Source organism: Marmota monax, unplaced genomic scaffold (assembly GCF_021218885.2).
Source record: "Marmota monax isolate L192 unplaced genomic scaffold, Marmota_monax_Labrador192_F-V1.1 WCK01_AAM20220418_F8-fsc00236, whole genome shotgun sequence".
Taxonomy (NCBI): domain Eukaryota; kingdom Metazoa; phylum Chordata; class Mammalia; order Rodentia; family Sciuridae; genus Marmota; species Marmota monax.
Window position 1 is genome coordinate 921,755 of NW_026693806.1, and position 18,771 is coordinate 940,525.

Sequence of the window (18,771 nt, forward strand, 5' to 3'; positions counted from 1 at the left end):
TGGTCAAGCCCAGTTCATTCCTGCCGTGGGACCTTGGCACTTGCTGTCCCATTAGCCCAAAGCACTCCACCTCCAGGTTCTTGAATGAAAAGAGTTTCTTGTTATACAGACCTTGGATCAAACGATGCCTGCTCAGAGAGATCTTTCCTGCACACAAAGTCTAGGAAGCTGTCCCTCCATCCTCATCATAGCACTTAGCACTTAAGAAATACTTTGATCATTTATTTGGACTCATGATTATTGTCAGCATTGTGCTCTTTTTCTATCTTGTTCGCAGCTGAAGATTTTATTTTGAGACAGGATCTCACTAAGTTGCGTAGGCTCTCAACTAAGTTGCTGAGGCTGGCTTTGAACTCGAGATCCTCCTGCCTTAGCCTTCTAAGCCACTGGGATTATAGGCGTGCGCCACTGCACCTGGCAATAAATTTGTTTTGAATGAATGCATAAATGCAACCTCGGCATCCTAGGGCTCTGGGCAATGTCAAGTGCATTCACCAGGGCTTATGCATCAGAGGAAGCAGATGGATGTTCCAAATAGATGGGCCAGGGAGGAGGAAATGTGAATGATTATAGGGAGCATTTGTACAACTACACTTACTATATGCCAGACATTTTTCCACTATATGTCTGACATATAGTTAAGCTTAGTTTTTTTCATTAAATTTATTCTATTTTGCACTGTCAGAGCTCCTCTTAGAGATTGGTCAAATTATTACTCCTACTTTGTAGATAAGTGACTGAAAAGTGAGGGGAAATGCTTTAGGCCATTTTCTGTTGCTTTAACAAAATACTGCAACCATGTCATTTATAAAGAATAGAAGTTTATTTGTCCTCAGTACTGAGCCTCACACTTCTGTCTACTTTATCTGCAAGTGGTGTGTAGTCCAGGTGTGTACATTTGCTACTTGGGCGGGGGTGGGGGGGTGGCACTGCTTCCCACCCCCTGCACTGCTGGGTCAGCCTCCACTAGCCTCCAGCCTGGGTCTCACACCGCTTAGCACCACCCTTCACGATGTTGCCAGATCCCACGTGACAGCAAAAGGAAAGGTCAGCCACCTCATCAGTGTTCAGGCCTGGTTCACCCCAGCACTGCATTTCATCAGTTCTAAAAAGCAAAGAATAATCGTATCTATTCTCTCCGTCCATTCAGGCCTCTGTATCAAAACGCCTTAGGCCGGGAAGCCTATAAACAATAGAAATTTATTTTGCACAGTTCACAAATGGCAGTTATAAAGGGTAGGCAAGAAGCCCAGGAAACCCAAGATCGGGGCAGAGTCCATGTCTTCCTACTGTGTCTGTAAAGTTACTGATCCCAATCCTAAGGGCTGTGCCCTCTGGACCTCTTCAACTCCCAAATGCCTCACCTCCTGATACCATCACCTTGGGTCAGGATTTAAACATATGGATTTTAGGGAGACACAAATGCTCAGATCATAGCATCTAGCTTAGAGGGTCCACTGACTTACAAATACCTTTGAGCATGTGGCATAAGGCCTAAAACTAAAGTCTGGTATTATGTTTTCCCTCAACATCAGGGGGACCAGGAGAGCCTCAGGGGTGCATAACCATGAGTTATCCTGCCCGATCTGCTCTGGAGGCTAAGTCGTCCCAGCCAAATAGCCCTCCTTTCCAAAGGGGCCAGGTACAGCTCCTGCTCAGCCCTCTGCAGCTGTTTTCTGCTTAGTGTCGTCCGCAGAACTGTTGAAACAAGCCCATCACACCCTCCTGTGGGGACTAGAGCCCCCCCCGCCCCCCCCCCACACACACACACACTGTTGATGCTACACAGCCGCCTCCTGGAGCTCTGCGGCTTAGATGTTCTCAAATGCAGGTGCTCCCATGTGGCCCCCATAACTGGTGGTGGTGTCTCCCAGGACTGCGTGTGACATGGACAAACTGCCATCAGTCCTATTGGTCCAGTGTTAGGGGCCAACTTCAGCCATCCTTAGAACCCTGGGCAGGAATCCCAGTGTTCCTCGTGATGTGAACAGGATGCCCAGGACACAGCCTAGCGGTGTGCTCCATCAACAGGGGCTGTTATTATCCCTCAATTACATTTACAAGAAGAAAAGTCACCTGCAGCTTTGCATTTTAGAAAGCTTTTAAATGCATTATTACATTCAAACAAGTCCACAGCTCAAGGAAACGTGTGTTTACCAACTCCATTTTATACATAAGGAAAAGGAGGCTCAGAGAGGAAGATTTTCACAATTAGGGTCATGTCAGTATCATTTGGCATCCTGAGGATGCCAAGGAAATACATCATCTCCCATTCTCTCCAGAGTGCTGCAAGGCACCTGCGGTTGCGACCGCTCAGCTGCTGAGGAAATGGCAGTTTGTGGAGCTTAAAGAACCCGAAGTCACAAAAACTTAAATTGATAGAGCCGAAGACTTGCACTGGGTCCTGCCTGGACCTAGAGTCCAGCTCTCTCACTGTGAAGTGGCACACAGACTTCAGATCATCAAGTTTACAGATGGGACCTTGGAGATCCTTGTGGAATCTTCCCACATGGGGTATTGCACCTTCACTCAGGTGGCCTTGATCCACTTGCTCCAGTGAATCTCACACTTTCCAGTCCTGGGGAGGTGGTCCCTATGTTAGAGGACAATTACAGTAAAGTCAGAGAAAGCTCACCTTAGTGTTGGAAATAAAAACATAAAAGTAAAGCGGGCACGGTATTGCATGCCTGTAATTCCAGCAGCTCAGGAGGCTGAAGCAAGAGGACAGCAAGTTCAAAGCCAGCCTCAGCAACTTAGTGAGACCCTAAGAAACTGAGCGAGACCCTGTTTATAAATAAAACATGAAAAAGGGGGTGGGGAGTAGCTCAGTGGTTAAGCACCCCTGGTACCAAAAAAAAGAATTAAAAACATAAAAGTATCCAGGCAGCCTTTGGTTATTACATTCACTCAGCAATAATTGCCTTAATTATTCAACTCATGAAATAGGAAAACCGGAGCTAAATGTTTTGATGAGAAAATACTATAGCAAGTTCTAAATGCCTGATTCATTTGAAATGTACGTTATCCAATGTTTACATGATTCGTACTGTTTCTGAATATGATAACTTTGGCCTTGATCGACTTCACATCATCACAATTTGGTTCTGACAACGTGAATATATATAAAATGAGTTCTAACTTAAATCTTCCATTTAGATCACAGAAAGACAAAAGAGAAAGTTGAGCCACCCAAACTGAAAGGAGTACATTAATAACATTTTAAAAAATGATTTTTACTCCTGTCAAGGTGATGAGGTCAGTGGACAATAAGGTATATTGAGGTACCAGAGCAATTTTAATTTAGGCAGAGCTTGAGAGAAAGGAAAGGCAGCTATAAAGGGAGGTTAGGGAAAAAAATACCTGAAATCATCATAAATTATAAATCATCATAAATTATTTTTTTGTCAGGGTCGGGGTGGTTTATTGGGGTTTAAACCCAGGAGCACTCTCTGATTTACAACCCCAGCATTTTTTTTTTTTTTTTGAGACCAGGGCTTGCTAAATTGCTGAGGCTGGCCTCTAGCTTGCAATCTGCCCACTCCTTCTTCCCAAGTGGCTGGGATTGCAGGTCTGCACCACCAGGCATGGCATTGTTCCTAAGTTCTTCAAGGCTGACTGTCAGCAACCACGACACTTGAGAATCACTGGGAGCCATGGATGCAGGGAAGGCCATCGCTTCTCGTCAGCTGCCCGCGCTGACTAGATGAGCTGGGTTCCAAAGAGCTGGCTGCAACATTAAACTAACGAGAGAAAATAACGAAGAAATCATGCAATACACGGACATGAGTTTCTCAGATCGAGGGTGGGACTGCTCTGTGACCTTAAGGGTCAGCTTCCACGCTGGACAGCACTGGAAAGAGAGCATGCACCCGGAATCTCTTTATTTTTATAGGGGGACACACACAAAGGAGCTTCCATGGAATGTTCTTCACCAAATAAGGCAAGGGATAATGTTTCAAAGGTGGAGTCGTGCTTTGTGATGTCTTGTAGTCTGCAAACTGATTGACATCTTGGCAAGTCACACCTATCTCAGGTGCTGGGTGGATCACTCAGAGCAAGAGGAAAGGTGCACTTAATCAGCATGCAACGCCAGACCTCACCTCTTTGGCTCCAATGCACGTAGTTCACACACAGCCCATGGATGACTGGCGACAGTCTCTCTTTCTCATGGACCTCTGTAGGTGTTCATGGCAAACATGGGACAGGAGAAGCCCTGGGAGTCGCTCCTCCATGGTGCAGGAGTTCTGAGCCTGCCAAGGTCTGAGGGAAGAGCATCTGGAGAGGTCTGTGCACCTCTGGGAAGTCTACAAGTGCAAAGTGGGGGTTAGCCTAGAGGACAAGTGTTAGGGTGTGGAGCTGGACTGCGCCTTAGAGTCTCCTGTGTGAAGGCTTCGTCCCCAATGCAGCAGTGTTCACCTCTGAACTAACTAACACAACAACTAACACAAGCATGGTTATTCGCCCACAGCTCAGAAGCTTCTCTGATATGGAGAAAAGCTGCCCGCAGCCAGGGGACGGCCAAGAAACCTACTTCTGCCCTCACCGTACTCTGCTTTGACCCAAATCAAAGGCCGTCAGGGGAGGGAGGGGAAACCCACTCAGATCATATGAAGTGGAGATCAGCCGCCAGAGGAGGAGGGGTTCACTTTTCTAGAAATGCCATAACAAAATCCCACAGCCTGGGTGACTTAACCACAGTGGCTTAACCTTTATTTTCTTACAGGTCTGAAAGCTGGAAGTCCAAGATCAAGATTCTATTACAGTTTCTATCCTCCAAGGCCTTGCTGCCTAGCATCCACATGGCACTGCCTGCTGCCTCTGCACATGGTGGTCCCTCTGCGTGTGTCTGTGTCCTGTCCTCTTCTCATGGGGACAACCAACTCAGCAATGAAGAAACCAGTCGACATCTCTGCTAATGCTTGGAGAACAGAAATACCCATTATTAGTTACTCTTTATCTTACTCTTCACAGGTCTTTTACCAGAATGTCTGGTGTTCAATCAAAAATAACAAGACACACAAAGAAACAACAACACAAAATATCTTCTTGTCAAGAGGTAAAATAAACCCAGAAATCAACAATTACAGCAGGATTTTAGGATCCAGAGTGTCCAAAAGTAAATTGTTTTCCTACATATCAGCAGGGAAGAATCCAAATTGGAAATTAAAAACACAATACCATTTACCTTATCACCCCCCCCAAGTGTTAGATTTAGGTATGAATTTAACAAAAGATGTACAAGATCTATATGAGGAATACTGCAAAAGTGAAATTAAAGAAATGTTTAAAAAGCCAAATAAATGAGATAGTCCATGTTCCTAGATAGGAAGACTCAATATTGTCAAGATGTCAGTTCTTCCCAACTTGATCTATAGATTCAATATAATTCCAATCAAAATTCCCAGCAAGTTTTTTTTGGGGGGGAGGGGTGGATATTGACAATTTTATACTAAAGTTTATACAGAGAGGCAAAAGAATCAGAATATCCAACACAATACTGAAGGAGAAAGAAGTGGGAGAACTAATACTATCTGACTTCAAGACTTGGAGTAAAGCTTCAGCAATCACGACAATGTGGCACTGCTAAAGGAACAGGCAAGTCAATGGAATGGACTAGAAATCACAGAAAATAGCCAGGAGCAGTGGTACCTACATATAATTCCAATGACTCAGGAGGCTGAGGCCGGAGGATTGCAAGTTCAAAGCCAGCAATTTAGTGAGGCCCTAAGCAACTTAGTGAGACCCTGTCTCCAAATAAAAGGAGTTGGGGATGGGGATGTTGTTTGGCAACACATCCCTGGGTCAAATCCATAGTACCAAAAGAAGAAGAAGAAAAAGAAGGAGACAGAGAAGGAAAAAGAAAAGAAATCACAGAAATAGAACTACATGGAGTAAATGCAGTACAATGGAAAAAAGATAGGAAAAGAAGGAACAAGACCTTACACCCTTCATCAAGAGTTAGCTCAGACTGGATCACAGGCCTAAATATAAAATGCAAAACTATAGAATGCCTAGAAAATAACATAGGCTAACATCGAAATGACCTAAAATTTGATGGTAATTTTTTAGATGCCACACAAAGGCGTAAGTCATGAAAGAAAGAACTGATGAGCTGGACTTCATTAAAATTAAATCTTCAGTTCTACAAAAGACAGTGTCAAGAAAATGAAAGGCATGGCACAAACTGGGAGAATATATCTTCAAAAGGCATATCTGATAAAGGACCATTATCCAAAGTCTATAAATGAATCAATAACAAGAAAGCAAACAACCAAATTAAAAAATGGGCCAAAGACTTTAAAAAAATTTAAAGACTTAGGCCTCACCAAAGATGACGGATAGATGTCAAATAAGCATGTGAGAAGCTGTTCAGCATCAACACACCTATTAGAATGGCCAAAATCCAAAAAGCTGACACCATCAAATGATGACAAGGATGTGGAGCAACAGGAACTCACATTCACTACTGGTAGGAAAGTAAAATGGTACAGCCATTGTAGAAGACAGGTTGGTGGTTTCTTAGCATATGATCCAGCAATTGCTCTCCTTGGTATTTACCCAAGGAGTTTAAAACTTATATCCACATAAAAACCAATACACAGATGTATACAGCAGCTTTATCTATAACTGTGAAAACTTTTCTTTTGAAAAAGGAGATTCTTTTCAATAGGTGAATGGATTAATATACTGTGATATATCCAGATGATGGAGTGTTATTTAATGCTAAAAAAAATGAGTTATCAAGCTATGTATAGATACGGAGGGAAGCTTAAGTGCATAAAACAGTGCTTTTCATCATGTTTAAATTATGCGTTGGTAATTCTTAAATTTTTTTTTTGAGGATTCTACCATTAGAAGACTCAGTTACAAAGTATACAGGATTTTTTCTATAGCATTTTGCACAGATGCATATGAATCTATAATGATCTCAATATAAAAAAATCCTTTGAAATTAATTTTTTAAATTATAGGGGACTACAATTCACAATAGTCAAGCTATGGAGCCAACATAGGTGCCCTACAACAGAAGAATGAATAAAGACAATGTGGTTTATATACACAATGGAATATTACTCAGCCATAAAGAAGAATAAAATTATGGCATTTGCTGGTCAATGGAGGGAACTGGAGACTATTGTGCTAAGTGAAATAAGTCAGTCTACAAAACCAAAGGCAGAAGGTTCTCTCTGATATGGGGATGCTAACCCACAATAACAGAGGGGAAGATCAGAAGTTCACTGGACTAGACAAAGGAGAATAAAGGAAAGGGAGTGGGGATGGCAATAGAAAAGACAGTAGAATGATTTGGACATATCTTTCCTATCCTTTTATATGAATACATGACCAACTCCACATAATGTACAATCACAATAATGGGATCCTAACAGAAACAAGTTATTCTTATTATACGTATGTATAACATGTCAAAGTACACTCTACTATCATGTATATCTACAAATAACAAATAAAAAATAATCAAATTAATCAAAAATAAAAATCAATAATCAGAGACTAAAAAAAAAAATCTACTTAAGAAATGGAGAAAGCAAAACATGCTCTTTCTTTTCATGAAAAAATAAGAAAATGACTTACACTGAAAACCAGGTCTCTGTAAGAGCACAGATGGCACCAGGGTTCATGTACCCAAGTCATATTCATGTGAGAGGGAGGTGGCTTCCCCATTCTAACATTGCTCAAGTTGCTACCAGAGAGCCACTGCCAGGATGAGTCAAAACGTCCCCCAAGGTCAGGAGGAATCCACAATCCTCAGCAACAAAACTCAGCTCTTGAGGTCTTTCCCCAAAAGCTCATGGTTGACAGTCCCTGCCAGGAGCCCAAGTCAAAGTGCAACCATTCCAAATCTCCCAGCCGTACTTTCCGCTGGTGGAGAAGGCCAGCACGGACAAGTGGTCCTGCCTGATGGAGACCAGTGGGCCACAAAAACACTTCCCAAAAAACCCACGGGGCACAGAGTGGCAGAGCTGTCCACAGCGTCGTGAAGTTCCTCTTCTGGGTTCCACACACGCCTGCAGACTTCCTCCCTGTGCCCAGCGGCCTGGGCTGCCATCCTGCCAAGGAGGCACTGCAGACCGAGCAGGGCTGGGCTCGCTGGCAGGAGGTGAAGAGCAAGCAGCCGCAGTGACCTGGATTTCAGGTGGCTAGAAAAGACCCTCCGCACACTCACCCAGAAGCCAGAACTCAATTTCACCAGAAGACGAGATCATCCAGCTTGGTTAGTGTGGAACCTTGTGAAAACCCTCTAACCTCAGTTTCCTCATCTCTGCTGGGGAAAATAGGCCTCTCGAGAGATAGTAAGAGGCAGTGAGGTCATGAAGATTCAAATGTCATCCTGCTCTTTTTCCCTATGTCCGTGTTTCTCAAGGTGTGGCACACAGACCATTAGTGGTACATCAGGGCAATTTAGATAATAGAGGACTTCTTCATTTAATACTTATGAGCTTAACTCAAAGGGTATGAGAAAAAGATAGCCAGCCCATCTATCTTGCAAATCAGGAGTTACGTTAAAATAGCAGTAAAAAAAAAATATATATATATATATATATTATACACACATGTATATGTGTATATGTGTGTGCATATATATACATATTATATATATATACACACACATATATATACATATGTGTGTATATGTACATATATGAATATATACATATATAATAACATGTGTGGGGGCTGGGGATATGGCTCAATTAGTAGCGCGTTCGCTTAACATGCATGAGGCACTGGGTTATCCTCAGCACCACATAAAAATAAAATAAAGATATTGTGTCCACCTAAAAGCTAAAAAATAAATATTTAAAAAAAATAACGTGTGTGTGTGTGTGTGTGTACACACACACACACACACACGTATGACTGAAAAAAATTCTCTTTAAGAGATGGGTAAAGGTCTGGGGTTGTAGATCAGTGGTAGAGCACTTGCCTAGCACATGTGAGGCACTGGGTTCAATCCTTAGCACCACGTAAAAATAAATAAATAAATAAAGGTATTATGTCCATTTATAAGTAAAAAAAAAAATTAAAGATGGGTAAAGCAGAAAACATTATTTCTTTTCATTAAAAAATAAAAAAGTGACACACTAAAAAATCTGTGTGTGTGTGTGTGTATCTTAGGTGAATAATTGTTAAAATGTAATGTGTAGATATGGCAGAAGTAATAAGGTATCTTAGAAGTGTATAAATATATAGGAAAAATATATGTCAGAAATAATGACAATATAAGATGCCCAAATTTGGAAGATAATGCTCCCAGCTGCAAGAACCAGACCTGTGAACCTCACCCTTGGGTCTCCCAGGAGGCTCTTCGGGTTTTTTATGGTATATAATTCAGAGCTCTCTTTGTAAGAACCAGGGACGCATTACTCCTGCTCATAGTATAATGGAGTTATTCTTCTCCTAAGGGCCTGGTTTGTTTTATCTCATGAACATTGCAAACCATGTAATTGAATAGATTTCTCTATTTACACTGACAATGAGAAAGTTGAAGCCAAACTTGGGACCAGTTGTCAAATAGGGAAAAAACTGGGTCATATTCAGAGTTTCTTAGCCTTATTCCTAACTCTATTTAATGTCCCTACCTTCTTCTTAGTTATTATCCTTTATGTTTATAATCCTTTTAAGATACCTTAAATCTTATTTGTAATAAGGCAAGATATAATGTTTTGGAATTTTCTGTTTCTTTGCTTATTTTTTCAGTTTTAGACAGTATCTTTCTTTAAACGAATTTTGTCCTTAAACTGAAGCGATCGTTCTTTCTGAATCTTTCTGGATCCCTAGTTAGTATAAATTTTAGGGTGTTCTCGTTAGAGTGGACAATTGACCATTCCATATGGTTCTGAAATTGGTTCTTGTCCAACCCATGGTCTTTCATGCTGCATCTCTAAGGTGGAAGACAGGTCATTATGGCCCCCTTCAGACCTGGGCCACCCCATGGGCCTAAAATAAAAAGGGAAGTAGGTGCTGCGGTGGAATTCAACTTCCTCTTTTTCCTCAAAAGCCAAGGTTGTGTGACAACAACAATAAAAACCAAGCCTGAATCGATACCAACATTTGTCATCAGAACACTCTGAACACCCGGAGACACGGGAAGCTGTTGAGAGTCTATTCTATCATCTCCTGAGCCCTCAGGCTTTTCCTGACCCATCTCCTTAGACCTTCAGCACTGTCCCTGTGAGAGCAGAGTGGATATTTGCTTGGGATCAACTCTTTATATTCTTTAGTATCTTGTTTACATTTTTTTTCTGAGCCTCATATATTCTCCATAAAATGAAAATAATCCCTATTGCAATATGAAGCCACAATGAAATATTAGTCAGAACTCTTTGAGTTTCAAGCATCAAAAAATCCAGCCTAACAACCTAGAGGGACATGTTCAACTAGACTTCTTTGTTCTTTGCTCGTGTTTTGTGTGTGTGTGTCTGTGTGGTGCCGGGGATTGAACCCAGAGCCTTGTGCATGCAAGGCAAGCACTCTACCAACTGAGCTATATCCCCAGCCCTTCTTTGCTTGTGTTTTATTTTTCCTTTAATGCACAGTTAACTTCTAAAAAATAAAAGCTATTTTAAAAACCTGTTTAAAAAAATTTCAGCTCAAACAATCCAAGGGCATAAGAAAGATGGCAGAGGCAGGAGACTTATTAAAGATTATTCATAAGTAGAATGAAAACCCAAAACAGCACATGAAAGTGGATCTGAGAGACTTCTGGAATCAAGAGTTGAAATGCACCAGACTTCCCTTGGGCCTCTCATTCCCATATCACCCAGAAGGCACCTCATTCTTTCTTAAAAGAGACCAGTAAGACAGGAACATGGCCACACATAACTCCCATATCTCAGATTTCACCATGCACAAACCTGCAGAGGAAAAAATAAATTAAAAATGAAAAGCTTCATGTATGTGTCATCTATCTCAGAAGCCTTTCCTGATAACTATTTTCAATTATAAAATCCTTTTCCTGGATTAGACTCAGAATTTGAGGCTGCTTTTTATTGCAGCACAACCTAGACAGCCCTGACTAACAGAGGCCTCATTAACTTTCCCCCAGGACCTACTTAGAACTGCCTTCCAGAACTCCACTCTGCCCTGTTCCAGGTCTTTACCTCCTGCTTTCTCCATCAAAACACACCTTCCCTGTATCCCACATCTCCAGTGACAACGATAAAAGCACATAAAATCATAGTAATTTATATACTAATTCTTGCTAGCATGTTAACGACAACTAACGGTAAAAATGCTATCCTCCCTAGGAAAGATATTTATGTTTAACTAAAGACAAACACAACAAAATAAGTTACCCCAAATGACTGAATTTTTAACACCATAGAAGTTCAAATATAAATTTAGGAGATGTAATATATAAAAAAAAAGTCTTACTGTAATATAAAAAAAAAGTCTTGTAACTTTTTCTGTCATAAAGGACTTTGCTTCAATGCATCAGGAATAACAATTATTATCCCATTATATAAATAAGTAATTAAGCCTTAGAAATTCTTATTTGGTTGTTCAGGTCACATGGCTTACATGTAATGGATTTAGAATTACTGAATCCAGATCTTCTGACCCAAGTATAGAATCCATTCATCATGTGTGGCATTATTAGGCACACCAGGGAGGCCAATTTGGCTGGAGTGAGAAGACCATGGGAGTGAGAAGTAGGAGAGCAGCCAAAGAGAGAAGAACAGCAGGCCAAAGAGGGGACAGGTTTCCGTGTAAGAGCCAGGCTTTACCCTGAAAGCCTTGGGAGCATTGAGTAGAGACAGGGACAGAGGAGCTGGTAATGTAAACAATGAATAAATGACTAAATAGTGAGTTAATTAAATCATTTTGGCTTTCCAAGTAAGGTCATGCTTCAAATCTTGAAATGTGAATGTTAAAAAGAAGGATGAAATAAAGGAAAAAACACAATGAACTATTTCTATCCCTAAAAGTTACACTGAGAACAACAAGTCCAAAGAAAATGGAAGAACATAAGTAGAAAACATAAAAGATTTCATTTCTAAATTTCAAAATTTAGGGGAAATGGACAGACTCCTAGAACATTGTAATAGAACTGACATAAGAAGAAAAGAAAAAATAAAATAGTACTTTATAAAGTAAATTGAATACATAATTAGGGCTTTCCCAAAAAGAAAACTGGAGACCCAGATGTAGTCATTGATATGTTCACTAAGCATTTAAAGAAGAAGGCGTGTCTGACTTTACAATAAATAAAATAGAACACGTCCCCAACTGGTTTTGAGACCAGCATAGAGTTGATAGCACAACCTGACAAGATCATCACCAAGAAAGAAACATCACTCATGAACATTGAAACATTGAATACAGCAATATATAAAAAGGACAGTATGTTGCAACCAAGTAGAACTTAGTCCAGGAATGTGAGGTTGCTTTGGCAATTCCAAACCTATACATGGAAATAAAGAGAAAAGTCATATGATTTTCCCTGAAAATTAAAAAGCGTTTGAAAATAACTCCATATCCGTTCATAGAAAAACAAAAACTCAGCAAACTTGAGATACAAAGACTCTCCTTCATCTACTAATTCATCTAGAAACTGCCTATATAAACCCTATAGCTGATGTCATACATTACTCTCAAGTATTTCAATTTTTCTTCTAGATTGGAAAGGAGACAAACAGGTCGATTACATTCTTCATTCAATACTGTACAGAGATCCTAGCCCGTGTAATAAATTTTAAAAAAAGAAATAAAAAGTGCAAAGGTTGAAGGAAAGAAACTAATGTTATTGGAAATAACACGATTTTATACTTAGAAAAATCCAAAATAATATATAGGTAAGTTTTTATAATTAAATAATTAAGTTTGGCAAGGCTACTAGACATAGAAAAAACATTTTTAATTATTTTCATTTGTAAAAACTAACAACAGCAACTTAGTGAGACCCCATCTCAAAAATAAAAAATAAAAGGACTAGGGATGTGGCTCAGTAGTTAAGTGACCCTGGATTCAATCCCTGGTACTAAATGAATGAAAGAATAAATAAATAAACAAATAAATAAAAACTAACAACAAACTATTAGGGAATAAAAGTGTTTTTAAAAGAAAAATTAAAATATACTCTATCTAGAAATAAACCTAGAAAAAAAAATGTCAAAACCCCCTCTTAGAAACACAAAATTTTTGTGTGAGAAATTTCAAAAGATTCTATTAAATGGAGAAACATAGTATGGTGTATATGTGAATACCAAATATTATAAATATATCAATTATCCCCAAATTCATCTATAGGCTGCAATGAACATCTGAAAAAAAAATTGGAAACATTTCCATTTAAAATAACACCAACACATATTGATTACTTAAGAATAAGTCTAATAAAAAGTGTAAAACTTGCCAGGCACAGTGGCACACATCTGTAATCCCAGGGGCTACAGAGGCTGAGGCAGGAGAATCGTGAGTTCAAAGCCAGCCTCAGCAAAAGTGAGGCACTAAGCAACTCTGTGAGACCCTGTCTCTAAACAAAATACAAAGTAGGCCCAGGGATGTGGCTCAGTGGTTGAGTGCCCCTGTGTTCAATCCCAAGTACTACCCCACCAAAAAGAAGTGTAAAAATTATATGGTGAAAACTGCAAAACATTTCTGGGAAAAAAAATTAAAATAAATGCAAAAACTTAATTTATCTTTGCTTCAGAAGACTTAACATTGTTACCATGTCAGTAATCCCCAAACTGATTTAAAGATTCAATCCTTGTTTGAATCCCTGCTGACTTCTTTGTACAAATTTATAAGCTGATTCTGAAATTTATATATTAGAAAGCACCTAGAACAGCCAAAATTATCCAGATAAAGAAGAATAACATATGAGAACTCAAACTTCCCTATTTGAAAACTTACTATAAATTAACAATAATTAAGATAGTGTGGTACTGGCTGGCATAAGGATATAGATCAATAGGATAAAATCAAAAGTACTGTAATAAACTCATGTGTTTATGACCTATGGATTTTGATAGGAGTCCAAAACTATGTTTAGTGGGGAAAACACAGGAATTTCAACAAATGTGCCATAATATTGCATAATCATTTGCAAAAAATTTGATGTGGACTCTGTTGGTCAGCTTTCTGTTACTGTGGGGAATTACCTGAGCTAATCAACTTAAAAGGAGGAAAGATTTGTCTTGCCTCATAGTTTCAGAGGTTTCAGTCCATATTCATTGACCCTGCTGTTTTGGGTCTATGGCAGCATGATTCATCATGGTGTGAACACGTGACAGAGAAGGCCTAATTAATCTAATGGCACCTGGGAAGCAAAAGGAGCGTAGGGAGGAAGAGGCCCAGAGTCCCAATGTTTTCTTCAAGGGCCTGCACCCAATGACATAAGTTCCCTGCTCTGGTCCTTGCATCCTAATGGGGACTGTGCCCTTGATATATAGGTCTTTGTGAGATATTCAAGATCTAAACCACAGCAGACTCTTACTTCAAGACATGTATAAAAATTTAATCAAAAAAGATCAAGGATGGGCTGGGTTGTGGCTCGGTGGCAGAGCACTTGCCTAGCATGTGTGAGGCCTGGGTTCGATCCTCAGCACCACATAAAAATAAATAAATAAAATAAAGATATTGTGTCCATATACAACTAAAAATATTTTTTAAAAAAAGATCAAGAAACTAAATGTAATTATGCAATAACAAAAACTACAAAATTCTTAAAAGAAAACCTAAGTGTTCGTGGGCTGAGGATGTGACTTCAGTGGTAGAGCACTTGCCTGGCATGTTCAAGGCCCCTGGGTTTAATGTCCAGCACCCAGGGGTGGGGAGATACAGGGGTGAGTCTCCATGACCTTGAATTTTTGGTGGGTACCAGGAATTGAACTCAGGGGCACTCAACCACTGAGCCTATTTTGTATTTTATTTAGAGGCAGGGTCTCACTGGGTTGCTTAGCACCTCATAGTTGCTGAGGCTGGCTTTGAACTCATGATCCTCCTGTCTCAGCCTCCTGAGCAGCTGAGATTACAGGTGTGTGCCACCAAACATGGCAATAACCTTGAATTTGATAAAGGACAAACATGAAACCAAAACACGAACAACAGAATAAAAAATAGATAATGGACTTCATCAAAATTTCAAACTTTTGTGCTTTTAAAGAACACCATCAAGAAAGTAAAAAGACAGCTGAGCATGGTGGCACACTCCTGTCATCCCAGTTGCTCGGGAGGCTGAGGCAGGAGGATCACAAGTTCAAAGTCAGCCTCAGAAACTTAGTGAGGCCTTAAGCAACTCAGCAAGATCCTGACTTAAAATAAATTATAAAAAGAGCTGGGGATGTGGCTCAGTAGTTAAGTGCCCCTGAGTTTGATCTCCTGGTACAAAAAGAAAGAAAAGAAAAAGAAAGTAAAAAGACAACCCACAGAATAGGAAAAAATAATGGCAAATAATGGACTTATATCTGGAACACATAAAGAACTCCTATGGCTCAATAACAGAAAGACCACTAATATAACTTTCAAAATAGGCAAGGAACTGGAGTAGACATTTCTTCAAAGGAGATGCTGAATGGCCAATGAAAGGATTCTCTATATCATGGGTCATTAGGGCAACGCAAATCAGAACGGCCACTGTACACCCATCAGGATAGCCAGGGTCTTAAAGTCAGATACCCAATGTCGGTGAGGACGTGGAGAAATCAGATCACTGCTGGTGGAAATATGAAATGATACAGACACTTGGGTAAACAGTCTGGCAGTTCCTCAAACAGTTAAGCATAGAGTTGCCATATGACTCCACAATTCCAACCCAAGAGAAATGAAATTTGACATCCACACGGGAACTTAGGCACAAACGTCATTGATGGCATTATGCATAATAGCCAAAAGGTGGAAACAACCCAAATGCCCACCAGTGAATGAATAAATAAACAAAATGTGGTATGTGCAATCAGTGGACTATTATTTGGTCATAAAAGGCGTTAGAATGGTGATATATGCCTTAATATAGATAAGCCTTGAAAACATTATACTAAGTGAAAGAAGCCGGTAACAAAACCACATGTGAGTCGGGTTCCATTGGTAGGAAATGTCCAGAACAGGAAGATTCATGGAGACAGAGAGCAGATTAGTGGCTTGCTTAGGGCTGAGGACAGTATGAGGTGTCCAATGAGTGAAGCTAAAGGGCCTGGGGTTTCATCTTGGGGGATGAAAATTCTCAAAATTATGATGATAGATGCACATATAGGAATATACTAAACAACTGAACTGTCTAGTTTATTTCAAATTGTCTGCAGTGCTGGGGACTATCTATGCTAGTTGTACACTTTAAATTGTACAGTGTGTGTATTATATCTCAATAAAGCGTTTTTTTAAAGGGGGGGACACCAGATTTCAAAGACTTAGCAAACAAAAAGGAGAGTATAATGTATCTCATTAGTTAAATTTTACACTAATTTTGATATGATAATTTTTTGGATCTCTTGGGTTTTATAAAATATACTATTAAAATTAATTTCATCTGCCTATTTTTATTTTCATGTAGCTGCTACTAGAAAATTTAGAATTACATACATGACTCAATTTATATCTCTCTTGGACAGTGAGGCTGCAGAAATTTTACAGGAATGACTTAAACTCTTGAGATTTTTTTCATGTGTTACGAAGCAGTTAGCGTAGTACTGACCTCCCAGGGCTGCGGCAGGAGTTAAATGAGATGGTGATTTTCAAGAACTTAGCCTATGAATATTAGCTCTTATAGCTGTTAGTTCTTATTATCAGGGAAGCCGTTGGGTGTTGTCTATGACAGTCACATCAATAATCCCTAGTAGAGTCCTTTAATTTACTTTACTACCATCACATTATTTTTAGAAATTAAAGGAGTCCTGGAAACTACCACAACCAGGAATCAACTGTCACCTGGCCAAATGGCTTGACAACCTCCTGGGTTTTAAAAAATGGAACCTGAGCATCTTCACTGTGAGACAGAACCCTATCCTATCGCAGGGTCTTACATTTGGGTCACCTCCTTGGCTCTGAAGACATTTGAGTTTGGATGTTGTCCTAGACTGGTCCATGCCCCTCGCTGTTCTGATGAAGACCCTGGGACCCATGGGAGAGGACACTTCACCGATAAGTTCACAATTCAGTCTGAAGAGTGCCAGGCCAGTGCCCCATGCCTCATCTAGGTGACCCTGGCCAGGTTGGAATACAGGCTGTCCAACTTGCATTCTAACATGCAACCCCTTAGAGGCCTTGGGTGGGGGGGACTTTGAGTGTTCTTTTAATTGACTGCTGTTGGAGAAAATAAGTCCTTACTGGGGATTATGGCATCTTCAGTTGAGAGCAAGGGAAGTTTGTACCTAGATGTTAGAAGCTCCAGATAACATGGTCTAAGATGTCTCAAATCTGGTTCTATGAAAATCTGCCCATTAGCCGTCCCTTTAGCTGCTCCTGTTTATTTCTTTGTTCATAGTTATCAGCAAATCAGACTTAACGAAGCACAATCATTTAATTCCCAATGTAACCCGTACAGCAAGGTGACCTGGGATAATTATTCCCATTTAATTGTTAAAAAAAAATGGAGCTATAAGAAGGAAAAAATATCGATAGAACTAAGCCAGGACCTAAAGAGTTTCCCCAAGTTCACCAGATGCACATTGTCTGTGCCGTATTTAAATACCACCTGCACTATTTAGTTATGATTTTTTAAATGGGTACTTAGTGTTTTGGGTAAGTCAATTGCTGTTGAAATGAAATTCTAGTTTAAAGTCTTTAATTGGAAATCAGCATCACTCTCCGTAAATGGGAAATTAATAAATACAATATGAAACAGTTCTACTTAGAAATGGTTGCCTGAATAGCTTTTAAAAATCCTAATGCCCAAACCAGGCCCCACACCTATTAAGTCAGAATCCCTCTGGGGAGGGCAGAACAAGGCATAAGTAGTTTTTAAAGCTCTCCCCAGGAGATAGCTTTGTACAGCCCAAGGATGAAACCTTGGAGAATAGATGCTAATGCCTCCAAGGCCTCTGAGGTGCAAGAGCCTGCTCTCTGTTAGGAAGCGAAGTCAACCACTGCTTATGGTGTAGTGAAGCACACAAGCCCCAAACTGAGACTTCTCTCCTTTCTCCAGAAGAAACCAATAATAATAATAATAATAATAATAATAACAACAACAACAATTTTGAAGTGGAGAAGAGTTCTCGTGTGATGTGCTACTGGTTAATGAGAGGCTCCTTTGGGTCAAACATCACCACAGACGGCACTCGCCCTTTGGAAAACACTGGACCAGAAGAACCCAGGTGGCCTGGTTCCTATTTCTGTGCCCTTTCCACTCCCTCAGGCAGCTTCCCAGCCAGATTCCACCCAGGTGACGGGGAGAACCCCTACCCACCTCCGTGTGCTCTCCAGCAGGGGCTCCAAATGCCTGAGCTGACATCACACTTCCAGGCCCATCTTTCTATTTCAAAATGAATCCTCACATCAGAAAACCTTCAGCAAAAACCACATCTGTCTCCTTTCATTTCCTCTCGAGAAGCCCCTCATTTTTTTACTCAGGAGCGTCTGGCCCTGCAGAAGATTTAAGTCAGCTGTCAGTCACACCCTTCAGGATCTTAAAGGAAGTATCACCAGGGAAGAGACAACCAGGGGACCCAGGGCAGGAAGCCACATGACTAGCAGAGGGCCTTCTGCTATTTGGTTTCTCCTCTTCCCTCCCCCGCCTGAACACATCCAGGACCACTCACAGGCTGCTGGGATGGAGGGGTGAATCTGGACTGACATCTAGAACTTGGTGGTGAC

At 40.4% G+C, this 18,771-nt stretch overlaps 1 long non-coding RNA gene across 1 annotated transcript; it reads right to left on the reverse strand.

Moving 5' to 3' along the window:
* Positions 1-4,684: 4,684 nt before the first annotated feature.
* LOC124105112 (uncharacterized) lies at positions 4,685-18,565 on the reverse strand. The gene is made up of 2 exons (XR_006855637.2): positions 18,365-18,565; positions 4,685-4,918 (listed from the first exon to the last, which is right to left on the reverse strand). It is a non-coding gene; the product is annotated as an uncharacterized LOC124105112 (long non-coding RNA).
* Positions 18,566-18,771: the final 206 nt, after the last annotated feature.